The sequence below is a fragment of the Pinus tabuliformis genome, chromosome 1_2 (assembly GCF_031772625.1).
Source record: "Pinus tabuliformis cultivar Carrire ecotype Pingquan chromosome 1_2, CPIR1, whole genome shotgun sequence".
NCBI lineage: Eukaryota > Viridiplantae > Streptophyta > Pinopsida > Pinales > Pinaceae > Pinus > Pinus tabuliformis.
Genome location: NC_142298.1, coordinates 924,792,573 through 924,812,372, shown reverse-complemented (window position 1 = coordinate 924,812,372; position 19,800 = coordinate 924,792,573).

Genomic DNA, 19,800 nt, shown 5'->3' with positions numbered 1-19,800 from the left:
CTATACATAAAAAGTCAAAGGTTATACCCACACCAAACCATATATATCCCATATAACCAAAAAAAAAAATCCGACGTTAAACAAATCCGTGGCAAAAGGGTGATATGAAAACAACGTGGCATGGTCAAAAGGTTATATATAAATACCATTCATATGAAAACAACGTGGCATGGTCAATAATAATTTCTCATTCATATTCTTTCTGTTTTGTCCTGATGATGGACCCCCTTTGGGGTTTGAAACGTTGGCAGAATGAACAAGAAACTGTGGATAATCCGGGTCATGAAGCTACAAGAAACCTCCACAGAAGCCTAAAATCTAATATAAATACCATGTTGACAAAACCAACTTATCACAAATAGGTGGCAAAGGGTTAAATACGAAATCAAAACTATATTGGGCATACCATGTTGGAAAGATACGGTTACAAAACCCATATAACGTACATGCACCATAACCATTAAAGCGACCGGTTAATGCGTGTTGGTTGGAAAGGGAAGGGTGGGGTCCCGTGGAGTACGGGCCCACCTCCCAACAATGTAATATTTAAAAATATATATAGTTGGGATTTGCATTTTGGTTATAACAACATGGTAAAATTAGAGGGGACAGGATTTTACCCCGTGGCATCCCTCAACCAATTCCTAAAGTTTACCACTACTCCAAGTTGTCTCATTGGTAACTTTGTCCATATTTTTATATAAACCTAGTCATTTACCAGAGCAGAGAGAAAGGCCGGCACGAATTTTGAAACAGGCACTGGTACGTAAATCGAGGCAGTTTAATAATTTTTTAATGCAGAAACCATGAATTTTGTAGGAGGGTAAAATTTTCAACTTGTCAAAAATTGACAAATTTTATATGGATTTTACACCTCTCCTCGCCACGAACACGATGGCGCTATCAATTTTTCAATCTGAGTTCTGTATTTTCCAGTGATTTCCAGAATGGATGCGGAACCATGAGCCATGAAATTTCCCCATGGAGGTAAAATTTCACTTTGTCAGAATATGGTCAAGTTTATACTTTTTTTTCATGGTTTTTCGCAGGGATCCTATTGGTGAAATCAGATTTGACATTTGAGCAGCGGATTTTCCGCTCATCCCTGAAACAGAATCTTTGAGGAAACCCGAGGGAATCTAAAAGATTCTTTGAGCTCCAAATTTTCAAATTCTTAGAATTCAGATTTTGGACAGTCGTTTCAACACTACTCGACGCCAAAAAACTGATGGTGTATTCAGATTTGTCTTTCTCTCATTTCTTCTTTCAGTGATGTTTTTAAGTGCCAGCGCAGATGTCCATCATCATGTGCGAACAGTCTTCTTCTTGCGATTGATGATGTGAGATTGATGTTTCAGCAAGCTTCAGCACTTTGACAACCTTTGCTTCAGGTGGCCCTTGGTGGTGAGGTATATGATGTGCTCATGTACTTCTTGTTTCTACATTATGTTGTATAGATCCATGATTGATGTTTGATGCAAGATCTTGTTATTTTATGTTGTCACGATTCCTTGCTTCATGTTATGCGGAATATTTCATATGATGTACTTTCTGTCATAACTCTTTGTTTTATGCTTTGAGATCCCTTCTTGCATGTTGTTGGGATACTTTGGTTGTCATCATGCATATGTTTTGCTTTGACATCCATTTTGTGCCATGTTGGCGGAATGCGCACCATGCTTGTTTTGTGTCATACTGATAGGAGTCTTTTGAATGAGAGTTCTAGCTGTGGAACATCTATTAGAGCCACTCCTACGTGAGGGCATTCTTCCTTGTATGATCGAGACATCATCTTTGTGTACATCATCTTTATTGACAACGCATAATCCAGCGGCCTACACCGTCTTGACACCGGGCCCCGGAGACGTAGTCCCTTCTAGACGAACTTCGTTATCAACGGCTTTTGTTTTCATGCGCTGATGATTGTTATGTTCCTCTTCTTTGCAGTATGCAGATGGATTCCTTAATGTTTCTTTAAAAGAAATTTTAACACATCACGAAAATAAAAGGTCTTGGGAAGGTCCGTCTCCATACCCGGACCTGGATCAATTGTGTCAACAATAAGAGTTACTAGCGGGTAATCGCTTTTACCTTGGTTGATTTTAACTCTATTTCCAACACTCCCGCAACTTTATCTCATGCTTTTGCAAGCAATGTCCTCCTCAAAATGCATTTTATGAAACTTGTACATTCCTCTCTCCATAAACTTCAAAGCAACATCTCCTTAAAAAAAACTCAATAGGCATGGAGTTTATAAACAACTTAACCAGAGCTTTGATACCATTATACAAGCCCAAATAAACTCCACAATAAAGAATCATTGTATTAAAGATAAAATAACTTATTTATACATGTGAAATCTAGGTACGAGAAAGTTATGTCTGAGTAACTTATTAAGTGTAAAAACGAAATATGAAACTAATTAAATATTGTAAAATAACAAACCCTAAAGGTTAGTTAACACTTACCTATTTCTTTCTTTTTCACTGATATTGAGATTGATTCTCTACGAACAACATTCCATCTTGTAAAATCCTGAGACAATGCATCACGAAGATTATCAAAGCATAGGAACATCGTATTATTTGAAAAAATAAATAAAAAAATTTCACTATTAATATAATGGAGTCAACCTCTGTAAGCGGAAGTTTATGAGCATACCTAGTAGGCTGTACCTAGTTGCGTTTCAACCATTCCTCGACGGTCTTTCCTGTGTAACGCATTCATAAATATACATAATAAAATACTGAAGGAAACTAAGGCATTCATAAACATACATAATAAAATACCGAAGGAAACTAAGCATACAACCTTTTCTGGGAATATTATGGCTTTGTCTTTTCTTAATCTTCTCATTCTCAAACATTTCATTTCGCTGGACACTCCGAGATGATATGGTGGGTGTAACAATCAACTCTCCCTTGACCACTGCGGTGACAAGTTCATTTTGAGAGGTCGTAAGAATTTTTCCCTGCATGATCATATTACTGGAATCAGGCGTGCCGGAACGGGGAAGCGAACCGAAGTAATCCAGAAGCCAACGCCTCAGCTCTTTTGCCATAGTTTCGACCAATCACAGACGGGAGGTCTGCAAATGGACCAATGCATGTTTTCACGTTCTCTTCCGCCAGGATGCTAGCTGTTTCTTTCCCATGCAATACTCCCTATCGACGTGCAGGCACCTGTCGGCACCTGTATACAGTCTCTTCTGTCAACAGAGTCTAGTAACACCCTCTTTGCACCTTTTAACCAGCCTCATTGCTCGGTTCTAAGTTTCTTGGCTGGCCAGATGCAGAGTTGAAGCTTTTCAACTCTTCACAGGTGCTCCCATTTTTTTTTGCTTAGGCTGGAGTTTCTTCTTCACGCTTTCCCCTCGGCATGCGTCCGGAACGAGGTCAGTAATTTCTATCATCCTTGTAAGTTGTGGGTAATTTACAAATTATAGTTAATAGAATATAGTTATTAGAGCTGAGGATTCATACAATGGCGTAGTCAAGGAATTCTATGACTATTTCTGAATCTGTTTTCCGCAATGCAGTGCTGGCAAATAGTATCTATTTTAGAATTTGTTGTGACATATTTGGTTTTTGTCTAAGATTGCTCATGTATAGAATGGGAAGTTCCTTTCCTGGACAAATGTGGAAGGGAATGTCTATATCAAGAATGTTTTTTTAGCCTGTTTACTCCCTCAAGGAATCTGCAAAATGTTCTCGGCAATCCTTCAAAAACTAAGGAAGTTTATAGTAATTTATAAGCCATGCTCAGACATAAGGTTTAGATTCGGAGCTTGGTGGTGCATTGTCGAGGTATATTGCTGTTGTCTAGTTTGTCATGAATCCCCCTCCTGTTAGCTTATTCACAGAAGTCTCGGCGTCAGAGTCACTGAAGACCACCCTGTCCAGAACCAGCAGCTCTCACCATTACCGGAAACTTTTTCGGGAACGGAAAATTTTTTCACGTGACCGGATCCCTCTGCCATTTTCTGAACGAAATTTCAAAATTTCATTGGGATCGGGATAGTGTCCTTTAAATGACCTGTCTTGTACGTTGAGGTTTATGAATTTTTAGGATCATCCCTTTTAGGTCAATTTGTCGGAGCGTTGTCGTCACCCATATTTATGATATCTGGCCAAATAGTAGTTTTTATGGGTTCGAGCCTGCCTTGAATTATGGAGTTTTCTTCCTAGAGTCATCTTGGTGCGTTCTCGACTCTTCTAACCGCATGTCCTTGTGTCAAATCGGTTCCATCCTCACATATCTCCCCTCACCTGACATTTATATAATCCAGGTACCTCTTTTAGAGGTTAGTCAGAGGGTGTTTAATTCTTGTACTAAACCGGATTTGGAAATCTAATTTTTTTGGGGGCCCGACTGTTAATCCAAGGAGATAGATTTTTTGGAGGCGCATGGACGATGGGTCCGATGCGTCGGCCACAGAGGCTTTGATTCGGGCCACTCTGATGGCTGAGAGGGCTTGGGAGAATGCCACGCTATCCGAGGGGTGGCAATCAACCCTGGATGACGTGGTCGTTAAACCGTCTTTGCATGGTGATGATAGGGAGAGGGAAAGACGGTCTTCCCGGAGGAAAGACATCTCTAAACTGGAGGAAAAGGTTATACATGAGCATTCGAACCGCTACAATAAATCCAGGAACCCTGTCAAAACCTCTGCTCCGCCCTCTGCTATCAAGCTGGACAGTATTCATCTGACTGAAAGAATTGAAAGTTTACAGAATCTTGCCTTGGTTGGTAGGTGGCATTTTCGGGAAATGAACGATGCAGAGATGAGGAAATGGCTAGCAGTCCATTGGAAACTAGTGATCGGATACACTCCCATTATCTCTAACCTCATGAAGGAGTGGTATTGCTTTCACTTCTTGAATGCCGCTAATGTCGAAGCTATCCTCAAGGGTCCTTGGGTTTTTAGAAGGAGCTTTCTCGCCCTTTATAGGTGGTATATTGGGTATGATCCGTTGAAAAACACTCCCTCTAATAACCTGATCTGGGTAAAACTCCCAAATCTTCCCCTGGAGATGTGGTCCAAGGAGATACTCGAGGAGATAGGCAACTCAATTGGCAGATTTGTCTACGTAGATCCATGGTGTTTGGGAGAGAAAGATAAGAGAATAGCGTGGATTCTCATAGAGAAGGCCTATAGCGGGGGATATCCAGATCACATTGAGATAGTATGGAGAGATTTGAAAATCAGCCAAAGACTGGATTTTTGGGGCATCCCATTCAGATGCGCCGCATGCCACAAAATAGGCCACCTCATAAAAAATTGTCCTCGGCATCTGGTTCCAAAAAGCAGGGTTTTTCATCGCAAGGCGAGGACAAATTCTTCTTCTGCCAACTTATCTGCGACAAAACTGTTGGATGAACAACATCCTTTAAATCCAGATCCTAATGGCTCCACATCGCCACGGGTATTGTCACAGGACTTTTCTCAGAAGCTCGAAACCAGACCTGGTAGCCCGGCTAAGTTTGATTGCCATAAGACGAGCAGACCAATAGCTTTTCAATGTTCGGCCATTCCGGAACCGAGAAATGATAAAGTCGTTCCTTCCCCTGAACCTTTTCAGCTGAAGGATTTCTCTCTAGGGTCCCTCCCCATTCCTATTTCATCCTCATCTCCAACACCTGATAAAAATCTTTTATCATCGAAGAAAGGAAAAGAGCCAATTGTGGCTGTCACTCCTGTAAATTCCCCAGCTTCGTCTCCAACCAATTTGTGTGACAGCGATTTAGACTTTCTCCTTAGTAGAAAATCTCTCGAGCTTGAGCCATTAACTATCCATAAACCAAGGAATCCTGCTTCTCCTTTCATTAGCCCGGGTTCTACTAAGAATATAACTGTGAGAAAGAAGCACAGGGGAGGTAGCAGACATTTTAGGGGGATAACTACTGTTACAGACAGTCGGGTAAGGAACCTTTCTCTGGTTGATGTTCCCATTTATGATATGTCGAAATCTCAGCCTCTTAGAGCATGCGCGACTGGAGAATCTTCCAAATGACATTCATTATCTCTATGAATATTAGAGGTCTCGGCGCAAACCTAAAATTTTTAGCGCTAAAGGATATTTTCTACTCAGCTCGGCCGAAAATAATTTTAATCCAAGAAACTATGCACAGTAGCCATGTTTCCATTTCTTATTTTAGGAAAATGATCCCTTCATGGTATCTAGTTGCCTCAGAGGCAAGAGGTCTGTCAGGGGGATTGGCAGCATTATGGGATCCTCAATGGATCAGAGCCAAAGCTTACAAGTGTTTCGCTGGCATCATTATCTCAGCTACTATGAGGGGAAAAGGATTCCCTATAAATATTTTAAACACCTACACGCCTTATAAGAATAGAGCTCCTTTCTGGGAAAAGTTTTTTGCCTCAGAAATTTTTGATATTGAATATCTGGTGATTGCAGGCGACTTAAACGTAACATTAAGCTCTGATGAATGTTGGGGATGTTGCAGAAAAAAGGACCCGCTTGCAGACCGCATAAAGTTTGATCTTTTAAACAAGAATCTTGTGGATATCGCCCCATCAGAAATGAAGCCAACGTGGGATAACGGTAGAGAAGAAAAGGCGTATATTGCCAAAAGGATTGATCAATTTATAGTGCATGTAAGCATTATAGATAAATTGGGTATGCCATTCTCAACAGTTGGGAATGCTTTTGTATCTGACCATAGGCGAATTCTTCTCAACTGGCGAGAGAAAGGTTTCAGAAATGGGTACCCATTTAAATTCAATAGAACGTGTTTAGAAGACCCAGTTTTTAATGATATCATCTCCAAAGCATGGAAGGATTTATCTGTTAGAGCTATGTCTCCCCCTTTTCTAGACTTTTAGAGATAAGATGGTTGCTGTGAGAAAGGTAGTAAAAGAATGGCAAATTGAAAAAAGGAAAAAAGACAAACAGGCGATTCAGGAAACTCAACGGGAGCTGGATAGAATTTTAAAATCTATGGATGCAAACTCTTGTCCTTTTAGCTTGAAATGTCGCATAAGAGAGCTCGAAAGGAAAAAACATATTTTGCTGAAGCAGGAAGAATCTTTTTGGAGGCTCAAAAGCAGGGCAATATGGCTCAAAGAAGGGGATAGGAACACAAAGTTTTTCCATAAATATGCAAGTGCCAGACGCGAGAAAAACACCATATGGAAGATAAGTGATGGAAGGGGGGGATTCTTTGTCTCTCAACAAGACATCTCAAGGGAAGCTGTAAGACATTTTAAGGTCCAATATAGAAGAAGGGATGGCGGTGCTTTTCAGGACATTCTATGGGGTATCGACTTGGTTCCTCAAATGTTTGATGATGATAAAAATGAGTCACTGTTTCAGCCAGTTACAGAGAATGAACTTCTTGGAGTGTTGAAGGCCTTTAAAAAGGACAAATGCCCAGGCCCAGACGGCTGGATAATATAATTTTTTACTCATTTTTTTGATATCATTAAGCAAGATTTATTGAGAATGGTTGAAGCATCTAGAATGACTGGCAGTATTAACCACATCACAACATCCACTCTGATTGCTCTTATTCCTAAAAAGGTGGATGCAGAATCCTTTCATGATTTTAGACCGATCTCATTATGCAACATTTCCTTTAAAATCATCACAAAAATAATTGTTGAAAGATTAAAAGCAACTCTGGCCACCTTCCTCACTAAGGATCAACATGCTTTTCTATTAAGACATTTTAAGGTCCAATATAGAAGAAGGTATGGCGGTGCTTTTCAGGACATTCTATGGGGTATCGACTTGGTTGCTCAAATGTTTGATAATGATAAAAATGAGTCATTGTTTCAGCCAGTTACAGAGAATGAACTTCTTGGAGTGTTGAAGGCCTCTAAAAAGGACAAATGCCCAGGCCCGGACGGCTGGACAATAGAATTTTTTTACTCATTTTTTGATATCATTAAGCAAGATTTATTGAGAATGGTTGAAGCATCTAAAATGACTGGCAATATTAACCACATCACAACATCCACTTTGATTGCTCTTATTCCTAAAAAGGTGGATGCAGAGTCCTTTCATGATTTTAGACCGATCTCATTATGAAACATTTCCTTTAAAATCATCACAAAAATAATTGTTGAAAGATTAAAAGCAACTCTGGCCATCTTCCTCACTAAGGATCATCATGCTTTTCTAAAAGGGCAGAACATTTTGGATGTCGTGGCTAATACTCAGGAGTGTCTGTTTTCTATGAGTTCAAAAAATTTAGATGCGGCCATCTTGAAAATTGATTTGCAAAAGGCCTATGATTATTTAGACTGGGGGTTTATTAGATGTTTATTGGCCAAGATTGGAATGAATCCTAGCTCCATCCGGTGGATCATGGCATGCGTAGAAAATGTGAACTACGCGGTCATCATCAATGGAATTCCCTCCCCTTATTTTCTAGCTAAAAGAGGGCTTCGTCAAGGATGCCCCCTTTCGCCTCTCTTATTTATCCTGGCAATGAACTCTCTCAGCATCCACATAAACAAAGCGGTCTCTGAAAATAGATGCAGGCCTGTCAAGATATGCAGAAATAACTTCATATCGCACAATCTCTTTGTTGATGATGTGCTCATATTTGCAATGCTTTGCAGGGTTTCGTGGATATGTTTAAATGACATTCTTGATAGATTCCAGAGAGCCACTGGGCTTATAATTAACAAGGCGAAATCCACCCTCTTTCACAATGATATCAACATGGAATTGGTGAAATGGATCTCTGAGTTGTTTGGTATAGAGACAAGATCGCTCAAGGATGGCATTAAATATCTAGGTTTTCAGCTCAAAGCTAAGGGTTACTCCAAGTCTGATTGGCAATGGTTAATAGAGAGATATTATAAAAATATTTCGGCATGGGAATTCAGGAGTCTTTCTTTGGCAGGCAGAGTTATATTATCTCAAGCAGTTTTATCGCAGTTGGCTGTTTATTGGGCTCATTTATTCTACCTTCCTGCAAGCATCATTCACAAGATGAACAAGGTTTCAGCTAATTTTATCTGGGGCGGTAAGTCAGAACAGCGGAAGTTCCATCTCGCCAAAATGGAAAGAATCTCTTTGCCCAAGCACCTTGGTGGCTGGGGATTAATGGATTTAAGAGCCTTAGGCAAAGCACTCCTATGTAAATCACTCTGGAGAGGTATCTTTGGGGACGAGCCATGGAATATCATCTTGAAAGGTAAAAAATTTGGAATATTGGTTCAGAACAGGATCGATTGGATCCAAGCACGGATCTGCTATTTGGCTTAGTCTTCGGAAGATCGAGAAATATTTTTTAAAGAACCTGAAGTGGAGGTTCCATTCTGGTAGTAGAATTTTGATTGGTATCGATCCCATATTGGGCGGTATCAAAGAAAGATCCATTCCCGAGAGTATTTTATCCTTCTTTCACAAGAGTGGTATCTTTACATGGGACAAGCTCATTTCCACCTGGCACAGCTCTGCCCCTTTATGGAAGGATGCCAATGATCTTTGTTTGCCGAAGAGTCTGGTTTTGTCATGGAATTCTGTAAAAGATGCTCTCGGGGGTCGTGGGTTTCAACGCTCTGGGTCGGCTGATCACTTAATCTGGACTGCGCCAAATGCTCAACTGCCGGTCCGGGTAAAAGATATTTATTCTGATATGATCAATTCAAAGGTCTCTCACTCAAGCTCAAAATTTCCTGCAGCCCTCTGGAAGTCGGGATGTCCCCTCAAAATAGTCTTCTTCACATGGTTGGTGTTCAACAACAAGAATTTGACGTGGGATAATTTAAGAAAAAGAAGCTGGCATGGTCCAAGCAGGTGTTCGATGTGTGAATTGGTTGAGGAGTCCAATTACCACATGTTCTTCCAATGCAGATCCTCTCTGCAAATCTGGTATGATCTGGCTATCCTATTTGGTTTTCCTCATGTTGCTTTTGTTTCTATCCATGCAGCTTTCGAATGGTGGAACAGGCAAAGAGAATCATGGCGAGTTCTCATTATTATTGTGCTATGGTGCGCATGGAAGTGGAGGAATTATAAGATCTTCAAAGAATCAAAGGAACCTCTTAATTCTATTCTGCAACACATCATTGCCATCTATGATACAGTTCCAAAATTAAGAAAACAAACACAGAAGAAAAAGAATGTTGTATCAACAGGTTCCCTAGTGCTTTCTTTGCCGGAGCTGAACATCAAAATATATGCGGATGCGGTGTTCTCATTTGCATGGACGAGAAGCTTCAATTTCTAATCTCTTGGAACGAAGGAACAGGCTCTAATAGGATGGCTGAAGCTAGAGCTCTAGCAGGCGTTCTTGCTTTCTGTGTTTTCTTTGATGTTCAGGCTATTTCAATCTACGGTGATTCCAGGTCGGTGATTGATCATGTAAATGGTGCGTGCCACATAAGGAGCTCTCACATGGCAGGCTGGATGGACAAGATAATGTTCTTACGGGGACTCTCGACAGATTGTTCCATTCAATTCATTGGTCATGAACAGAATCTCCTAGCTGATTGCCTATCCAAGGATGGTTTGCTCTTAGAATCAGGACAATGGTCTATGGAAGTAAAGGTGGATGAGAATTCCTCTTTTGTCCAGGATTTCTTTATCCTTGGTTATTAAATTCTGTTTGCTTCGTTGTGTTTCTTCTGGAATGGTTTTTGGCTAAAACCTTTGTTGATGCTTTTGACATGCTTTTTGTCTGTCCTGTAAAGTTTTTCAGTTCAATATGTCATGATCTGGAATGTGATGTTGTATCTGTCTCTTTATGGAGCTATGATATGGTATCTGTCCTCGCTGCTTCTATCGTGGCTGCTCCTTGAGCCACCCTTTTGTATCTTGTTTTATGTTGTCTCAATATAATACATTGTTGCTTTTTCTCTCTGAAAACAAAAAAAAACAATCAACTCTCCAAGACCAGTAGACATGGATCTAATGGAACAGACTATCATGCCAAGACCTGCATCCACAACCACTATTATTTTCAACCGAATCCCGTCGTGCAGTCTGTTCATCAAAGCTAAAGTATGATTTGCTGTTATGGAATCATCAGGATGCACTTCTTAAACATCCCTAGAACTTTCTCCCAAGTTCTCATAATTTCAGAGTCTGTAAATGCCTACAACTGTGAGCAGTTAGTTATATCCAAAGAAATTCCATTTGTTTCTGTATAGAGGTGTTCATTACAGGCTCTAGAAGTCTGTAATACCTTGAGATTATCGGGCATACCCACATTTTTCCATGCCCTTTTCAAGTTACTCGAATCGACTATTTGATTTTCTGTTGGAAATCCCTTAACCGATTTCGTTTCTCTGTTGATGATCTACAAGGTTGGTTTTACGGGAAATAACCTGGTCTCAGACTCCCACGTGGAGGTTGGATAGCTTTCGCAATCTAAAAAACTTGAGGTCCAAATCTTTACCAGTGGACCTTTGGAAGTCCTCAGAAATCTGGGATATGGGATATCCATTTCTGGACTCTTTCTTGTCCATGAGATCTAAAAGCCAAGATTTAGAAGATCAGTGCAAGTGGAAGCATTCTTAGAGTCTGAATGGACTGTATTTTGTTTGACCGCTGCAAGTTTCTGACAAAATGAGATTTTTTTTGGGTTAATTTAAGACCAGTCAGATCAGTGTTTACACAAAATAATATTATTTTTATTAAAAAAAAATATGAATAGAAAACAGTTGATCATGTGATGTATTTTTTTTTTATATTTATTTGGTAAATAAAAGCCAATGAAAAATTAATCTTTATTTAAAAGTTAAACAAAGTCTACTCATTATTTTGAAGTTAAACAAAATATAATAGATAATTAAATAAAAAAGTTAACCAAAATATAATAAATAACTAAATAAAATATAACTAAATCTTTGTTAAAAGATAATTAATTACGAATAATTAAAAGAAAACCAGATTTAACTATGAAAAACAAGTTAAGGTGAATAGGATAATTCGTGCTATTTCATATAAATGCGCTAAAAAATATCTTCCTAAAATAATTATAAAAATAAAATAAAAATTTTCATATATATATATATATATATATATATATATTTTTGCAAATTTGTATTATTATAATATTTAATTAATATAATTGTTAATTAACTATATATTATAATAAATATAATTATTATATTATAATTTAACCTACTCGGTTACTTATAATATATATGGTTATATTGATATACTATAATATAGTTAAAGATTAAGAAATTTATCACAATTTTGTTATAAGGTGAGAAAGCAGTGAAGACAGTTTCTCTTGTTACTATCCACAAATGCAAGTTAGTTCTTAATAGTTATTTAAGGAAAATTACACAATCTAGAATGATTGAATGGTGCTCTGTAAGGGGAAAGCTTTCACTCCTTCCACATGCCTCTAACCCTTGGGTCATTAACATGTTTCATTATGTACCACAAACTCTTATCCAAACAAAAATAGCTTTAAACTAATAAATAAATCAGTAAATATCACAAATAAATATTATACTACTTATTATACCTCGCAAAGTATATGTAGTTTTTGAGTTTGTTAAAAAAATAAATTTCTATTAGTTTTGAAAATTTTAAAGAAATTCTATAAAAATGTGTTAAAGCTCTAAAATAAATAAATATTTAATTGAAGATTTTGAAAATTAAAAAATATTGTTTTATTTTTGTAGAATGTAAATTGTTTTTTTGCCAATTAGTTATGCGGTTTTAAATTGAATTATGAAATATAAAAATTATATTAAAAAGTAAAAAATCTAAAGAAACCTAATCAACAAATGTGAATGCCACATGGATAGTTATCCACCACTTTTTTATGCAAGAAACATTTTATATTTCACTCATTTTAATAAAAATGCATCGTTGTTTATTGATTTGGAGTTAATAAACTCTTAGAAAGCGTTTTAAATAACTTTTTTCTTAAAAATCGGTACTAAGCAACAAAGCTACTTAAAAATATAGAATCTTTGTTATTTAAAAAACTAAAGTTATCCTCTTTTTAGAGTCAAAGTATAAAAAAATAAAAAAAACAAAATCAACCATTAAAACTAAAATAAAAGAACTAATATTGTATATATAATAAGCTTGGGTATTTTAATATTATTTAATTAAGTTTCTTTTTAGAGTCAAAGTATAAAAAAATAAAAAAAACAAAATCAACAATTAAAACTAAAATAAAAGAACTAATATTGTATATATAATAAGCTTGGGTATTTTAATATTATTTAATTAAGTTTATATATTAAAGATATGTATTATATCTAGGGAAGATAGAGTATGTTAAAATGTTTTGGCTCTTACTTAATTTTAAAAATTATTTCCAAAATTTATAAAGTTTTTTATAAATTAAATATTAAATTTATTTTTGAATGTTTAGAATTAAAATATTTAATTTTTTAATGGTGGATGTTTAATTTTATGTGGTTTAGAAATTATGTATAAAAAACAAATAAATAATCTCTAATCTCCAAGTGTTATCATAAATTTGAAATATTTGAGAATTTTTCTTTGTTTTCAAATAAAATATTGAACACTATGAAATATAATTAATTATGTGAATTTTTTTCCATAATTAATATTTATTTCCATTTATGATCATACTTGTTTTCAACAATAAAATAATTGAGTTTTTGTTGGCTTTTCATTAGTCATAAATTTTTTTGCTTGATTTTTCTATTTCATTCCTTCAAATTTTAAATTTTCTTCCTAGTTACAGTTTTTTCACCGTATGTTTACTAATTGCAAAGGAATTTCAAAATATGTTAAAACTGTTGGAAGTAATTAGTTGTATTAATTATTCGTTGTATTAGATTATTAATTGTATTAATTATTTTCAGTAATCTAGATCCACTATTCTTTGATTTAGAAGTTTCATGTATTCTTATATATGTAAACTTTGTGAGATCAATAAAACAATGTGTGTGATTTGTGTTGTATATAATCGCTCTCTCATCGCTTTTAAATTTCTATTAAGAACTCTCACATAGTAAACTAGCAATTGTCCCTAAAGGTGCAAAGGTACACCGGAATAACATATTTGAAACTTGATTATTTTTAAAAACAAAATCACTAAACATAAAAAGTTCTTATTTCTAATAAAGTAAATATTATATAAAAGCCGATATCCATCAAAGGCTAGTGACTCGTTCCCCAAGCCACACAATGGGTTTGGCCGCTCTAATCTTGCTTTCCAAATTTCTATCAAAATATTTGCCCACCCTATATCATTCCAACATCCATTCACCAATTTCCTATCCTTCCAAATGCCATTAATATGTCTTCCACTCAATGGAGTTTTGGTTCCATTTTAAAATGGAGATGTTTGACATCTCTGGAACTTTCAAATCTAGTAAGAAATTTGTTAGCAAGACATCTAGTCTTAGATAGAAATAGTCGGAAAATTTGTTTGGTTTAGTTTAATGGAGATAGGGAAATAGTCTGCAAATTCGTTGTTGCTTTTTTATTATTATTAAAAGGTTTTTGAAACTGTTAAAGGGAAGCTACTAATCTGAACTTCGAGAAAATTAATATACGTTTTTCAAAGATAAGTGACACATTAATTAAAGTTCAATGTAATATTGCTATATGAATAGGAAATAAAGAATTTAATGGTCAGGCCATGTTTAAGGCCCAAATTTTCTAGATGACATAAAGTTACTCCATTTTCATTACTTAGCTAACACATGCATATGTATTGACTTATTACGAAATGCACAATACCATTCATGTGCATTTGACATCAATAAAATCTACCCCATGGTTTAGGAGCATGAAGTTTGTTGTTACAATTTTAATTCCTAATCCACCATGGCTGGTATTTGTTTGCGTCAAGTAATTCTATGAAATTGAAATAGGAAATGATAATTTCGAGTCAATCCTAACCTTGGATTTATTATTCTACTAACTGGATCTACTAATTCAAATGGAAATTCAATCGATTAGATCATAATATCTGTGGCGCAGTAAAAATCCTACAATACATTTTGTGGGACGGGAGACTAAAAGTATGAAAATGCTTGGGAGTTGAGAGAAAAAAATGGATCAAAAGTTTTATGGGTGGACTTGTTTCACAGTAAAAAAAATTGCGGCATCAATGGGAAGAAATTACCCGATGTGCTCTTGGAGACACAGAATTATGGCAAAAGAAGTTGTAATTATGCCAATCACCAACGAAGAAGGGGGAACTATACCTAGTTCGATAAAGTGTTTAATTGTTTCGTCTTCCTAGACTCTCCTCATACTGAGAACCTCGTCGAATACAATAGATAAGGAAGATGATGATGACTCCATAAGCACGTGGTGTGGGTTCTGGTGTATCTACAACTGAGTTGAGATGAGGCCAAAGAAAGTTTCATTTCGTATTAGATTTCCAAGGTGTAGAAAATTGTTCACATAAGGAAGCGCACTCGTTACTAACACATTCCTCTTCCTCGGTATTGGCAACTTGGGAGCTAAAACATCTTCATTCCTAATTTCTAAAATATCAACCATGATTGCTGTTGATATGCCTGAAAAAACCCAACATAATGAAGCAAATTGGGCGTTGAGAATCGAAAAGGAAAATGGAAGTATAAAGAATATATCCCTCTTCCTGTAAGCACACGCCAGAGCAAGCTGCATATGGTCACAAATGTCAGTGGCATATTGCATTTAAAACTTCCTATACCCCATAATTTCTGAGGTAAATTGTCCAATTAGTTTAATACTACGCCATTGATTGGCATCCAGAAAAATCCATGTCAATTCTCGTATTTGTGACTTGAATCCTATCTCCAATGCCCCAATGATGTCGTGGTCCTCCCTATAGCTTGTGTATGTTTTGGTATCATTACTTTATCAATCAAAGAGATTGTGAGTGAGAAATCATCTGCAAATTATTATACAACATATCATTATGGTAGATGACAAGTAAAACTAAGTGTCATTCGAAAGGGCATGAGCATTAGGATATTTCCCATGATCACAGAGCCGGATAATTACGGTGGGTTGCAGACAAATCAATGATCACCATAGAATCATATTCGTAGAGGAAGCTTCTCAGGACATTGTGCCACAATCTGAATTGAAATCCAAAAGGGAATTGCTGGGTCCAAAAGAATATAGAAAGATGGTGTTGCCCAAAATCTCAATTGTAGATATGCCCAATCTTCTAGTTGTCAAATGTTATTCTAGCTTGAGGTGACTACCAGATCGTTATGTTAACCTTCTTAGGTCGATTATGTGTGTACAAGGATCAGATCCTCAAGGAATTGTGTATATGTTAATATGTAATGCCAACCTTCTGTATTTTCACTAGAAAGTTGCAATTAAATTCATGGCATTTTATGTTGTCCTGGAAGATTCACTAATGTCAATATTAGTTTTCCAGTGATGTATCTTTTCTATGTGTGTGAAGAAAGGACTGTTTTGGGTTCTCTCTTTTTTAACAACTTATAGTTCTTGATGATCTATGTATATTTTCATTTGGGTACTTTTAAGTTTAGTTATGTATGAAAAACATATGAGTTTTAATATGCTTGTTGGATCTAGCAGTGGCCACTTTTGATACTTGTTGTAAAATCAGCTCTACAAAATAGTTGAATTAAGACCCTGATGTTGGGGTTAGTATGCATCTAGACACCATATATACTACAAGATCAACATAATACTGAACTGAACATTTGACTTTTAGGTCAACTTCCATTTGGTCACTCTGCATACTTTAAGTTGTGAATTGGATCATGCAAAACTTTGAAGCTAGGCCCTTGAATTTGGCGTTAGTCTAAAATTTTTCCTTTATGGAAGAATACTTTTAATTATTGTAAATGGAAGGCCTCGTTGGTGGGTTTGGAATAGGAAAAAATATTTCGAGGTGGATTAAAGACTTGTAAGTTCTTTTTGTTGATTGGCTCGTTGAAATACAATAGTCTTCATCTCAAGTTCATGTAGCTTATATTTTAAATATTAAAAAAATAATAAACTCTTAATTGGTTTTGTTTGGATATCCAAAATCAATAGTCGTTACGCTTATATATATATATATATATATATATATATATATATATATATATATATATATATATATATATATATTCCATTTATCATTTAAAGACTTGTAACTTAATGTTAATTGGTTCATTGGAATATAATATTTTGTAGTGTCTTCATCACAATTTTGTGTAACCTATATTTTAAATATTAAGTAATATTAAACTTTTAATTGGCTTTGTTTGGATATAAAAATCAAGAATCATAGCCTAAAACTTTATTAAAGCACTCTATGGAAAAAAGCATGTGAAGAGTAAAGTTTCCATTCTTTCTGTCTTGATGTTCTACTTTTCTTGGTTTTCTTTAGTATTCTTAGGTATTATCATGATGTAATTTTCAAAATCTCCCATGAATCTTTATGAATGTAATTTCCAAAATCATGGATGTCATTGCATAGTTTTGGAAGAGGAGGAACACCTTCTATGTAAATATTAATAACTATATTAACTTTTTATATTTCTAAAATTTTAATAAAATTCATTCATTTCTCTATTGATTTGAAGGTAATAAAAATTTAAAAAAATGTTTAAATACTAATTTATTAGGTGTGTGTAATGAACTATGCAAATATTTAGATAGACAAGCCATTCTACTTTCAAGTATGAACAATAGATCAATTAATATGGATAATTTATGCTATTAATAGGTTCAATTGTTAATTAATTTTAAGTTTTGAACAATAAAGCAATTAATATGGATAATTTTGCTAGAAGTAACTTCAATTGTCAATTAATTTATACATTTTGCATAAAATGAACATACTAAATAACAATACTGCATATTAAATTTATTAAAATATTATTATTTATTGTAAATATATATATATATATTATCATTTTAAGTTAATCAGGTTTTGAGATAAACTAATTTTTTATTTTTTAGTCTTTATTGTTTTAAAAAACTAGCTAATCTTCCTTTATAGAATTATAAAGATAAGAAAACCAAGAAATTAGGAAAAGCTAATAAAAAAAAACTAAAATCTTAATTGTAATTAGGAAAGAAACTTTAAATTTGAATAAATGAAATTCAATAAAATAGAATTTTTTCCGTATTTCAGATAATATAATAAATATAACTAGTGAAAAAAAAAAAAACAAACAAACTATTATATCCAGGGTTCCTTTGATTTCTGGACTCCTCTTTCACTCCGTGCCATGGAGTGACAACAAGCCTCTCAGCTTCTTCTCTTGCATGGAATGTCATTCCCTTTGGATTTCATCTACAATAATTTGTACCTCCAAGCGTGGCATTGGCCTTTTACCCATCGAAGAAACAATCAGACTGGGACGTAGTGGAAACAGAGGAGGGCTCGACCCAGTGGAAGCCTCTTGTGTTGAGACTATCATGGACCTTTTTTGGCTTAAAAAATGCCTCCACGAGCCTGCATTGAAGGAGGTTTGTTTCTTTTGTCTTCGTTGAGGGACAAACGAAAGTCAAATACTTCGGTTTTTACTTCCCTATCACCCGTTTTTCATTCTAATGCATTCTAAATCAATGGAATTATATTGCGCTTTTTGGCCCAAGGGGCTATGGGCATGTGCTGATGTTGGCGCTGACTCTCCCCTGCCCACAGTTTTCATTAGCAATATCACCCTTTTTCTAAATTGAATCGGTAATGCAAGAATATTTTCAGATTTTCACTAGAAATTTGGGGGTAAAAATATATGTTTATTTTTTTTATTAAAAAAAAATATTATAGAATAAAATAGCATTCTTAAAAATTCCAATGTTTGGAATACAATGAGAAGGTTCTCTATTGCTCTTCCCTACTCAAAGATAACAACATATCAAGAAACTTATTTAAAATTTTGAACTCTAGGCTATGTGGTGTTCATGAGGTGAGGAAGTGAATCTCTATCTCCTTTAAGGACACAATTTAAGAGACGACATCAAAGTGAATCTATTCCTCCTTCAAAGAAGGAGTTCAAGGGAGGGCTTCTGGCCATGTTGAATAATGCTAAAATATGATAGGCTCTTATATAGTAGACCAAATGGATCAAACTTCACCGATGGTGATCAATAATCCATAGCTTTCTTTTTTTTGTTTCTACTCTTAAAAAAAAGACAATGGTTTGTATATTCAATGGCTTTTGGCCAAAATCTGAAGCGCTAATCTAGTGGGTTTTCTTCTCATGGACAACAAATTATGAAGTATATTTATTATCTAAAGGATTCTTCGTAGTCCAATTCAATACACAAAAGGACTTGTATTTTGTTCTTTAGGAAGGACCATGGTTTTGGGAGAATGTAGGGTTATTCATCACCCCAAGGTTCCTCGAGTTTGATGCAACAACAATGGTAGTCATAACCAGGTTGATATAGGTGAGGCTTTTGAACCTCCTGCTTCCTTTTTGGCATCACAAAGTTCTTGAAGACAATGCCTTACGTAAATTTAAGAAAAATGACATGGAAAGAACAAAAAAAAGTTTCTTCACATTTTCTAGAATATGTGTGGAGATAGACCTTAGCAAAGGACTTCCAGATCACATAACTTTGAAGCATACAAGCTACAATAGTCACAAGTTCTGGCCTCTGAGCTTATGACATTTCAATGTTGTAAATGTTTTTAGACAAGACACTGTAGAATACTTGTCCACAGGCTAAGAAGAACTCAAACAAAAAAGAGGCAACGAGACCGACCAAAGAGATGGAAATTTTCCAAGCTTCCTCCTTTCAAAAACGAAGGAAAAGAAACAAAAAAGAATAATCAAACTCAATCTCATGAGGAGATGGCCAGAGGGCACTAAAATATCCATGTTTCCGACACTTCATATTGTAAAAAAAAAGCTCCCCTTATGGAGGAAGGTCGAGTTTTGGAAATGGT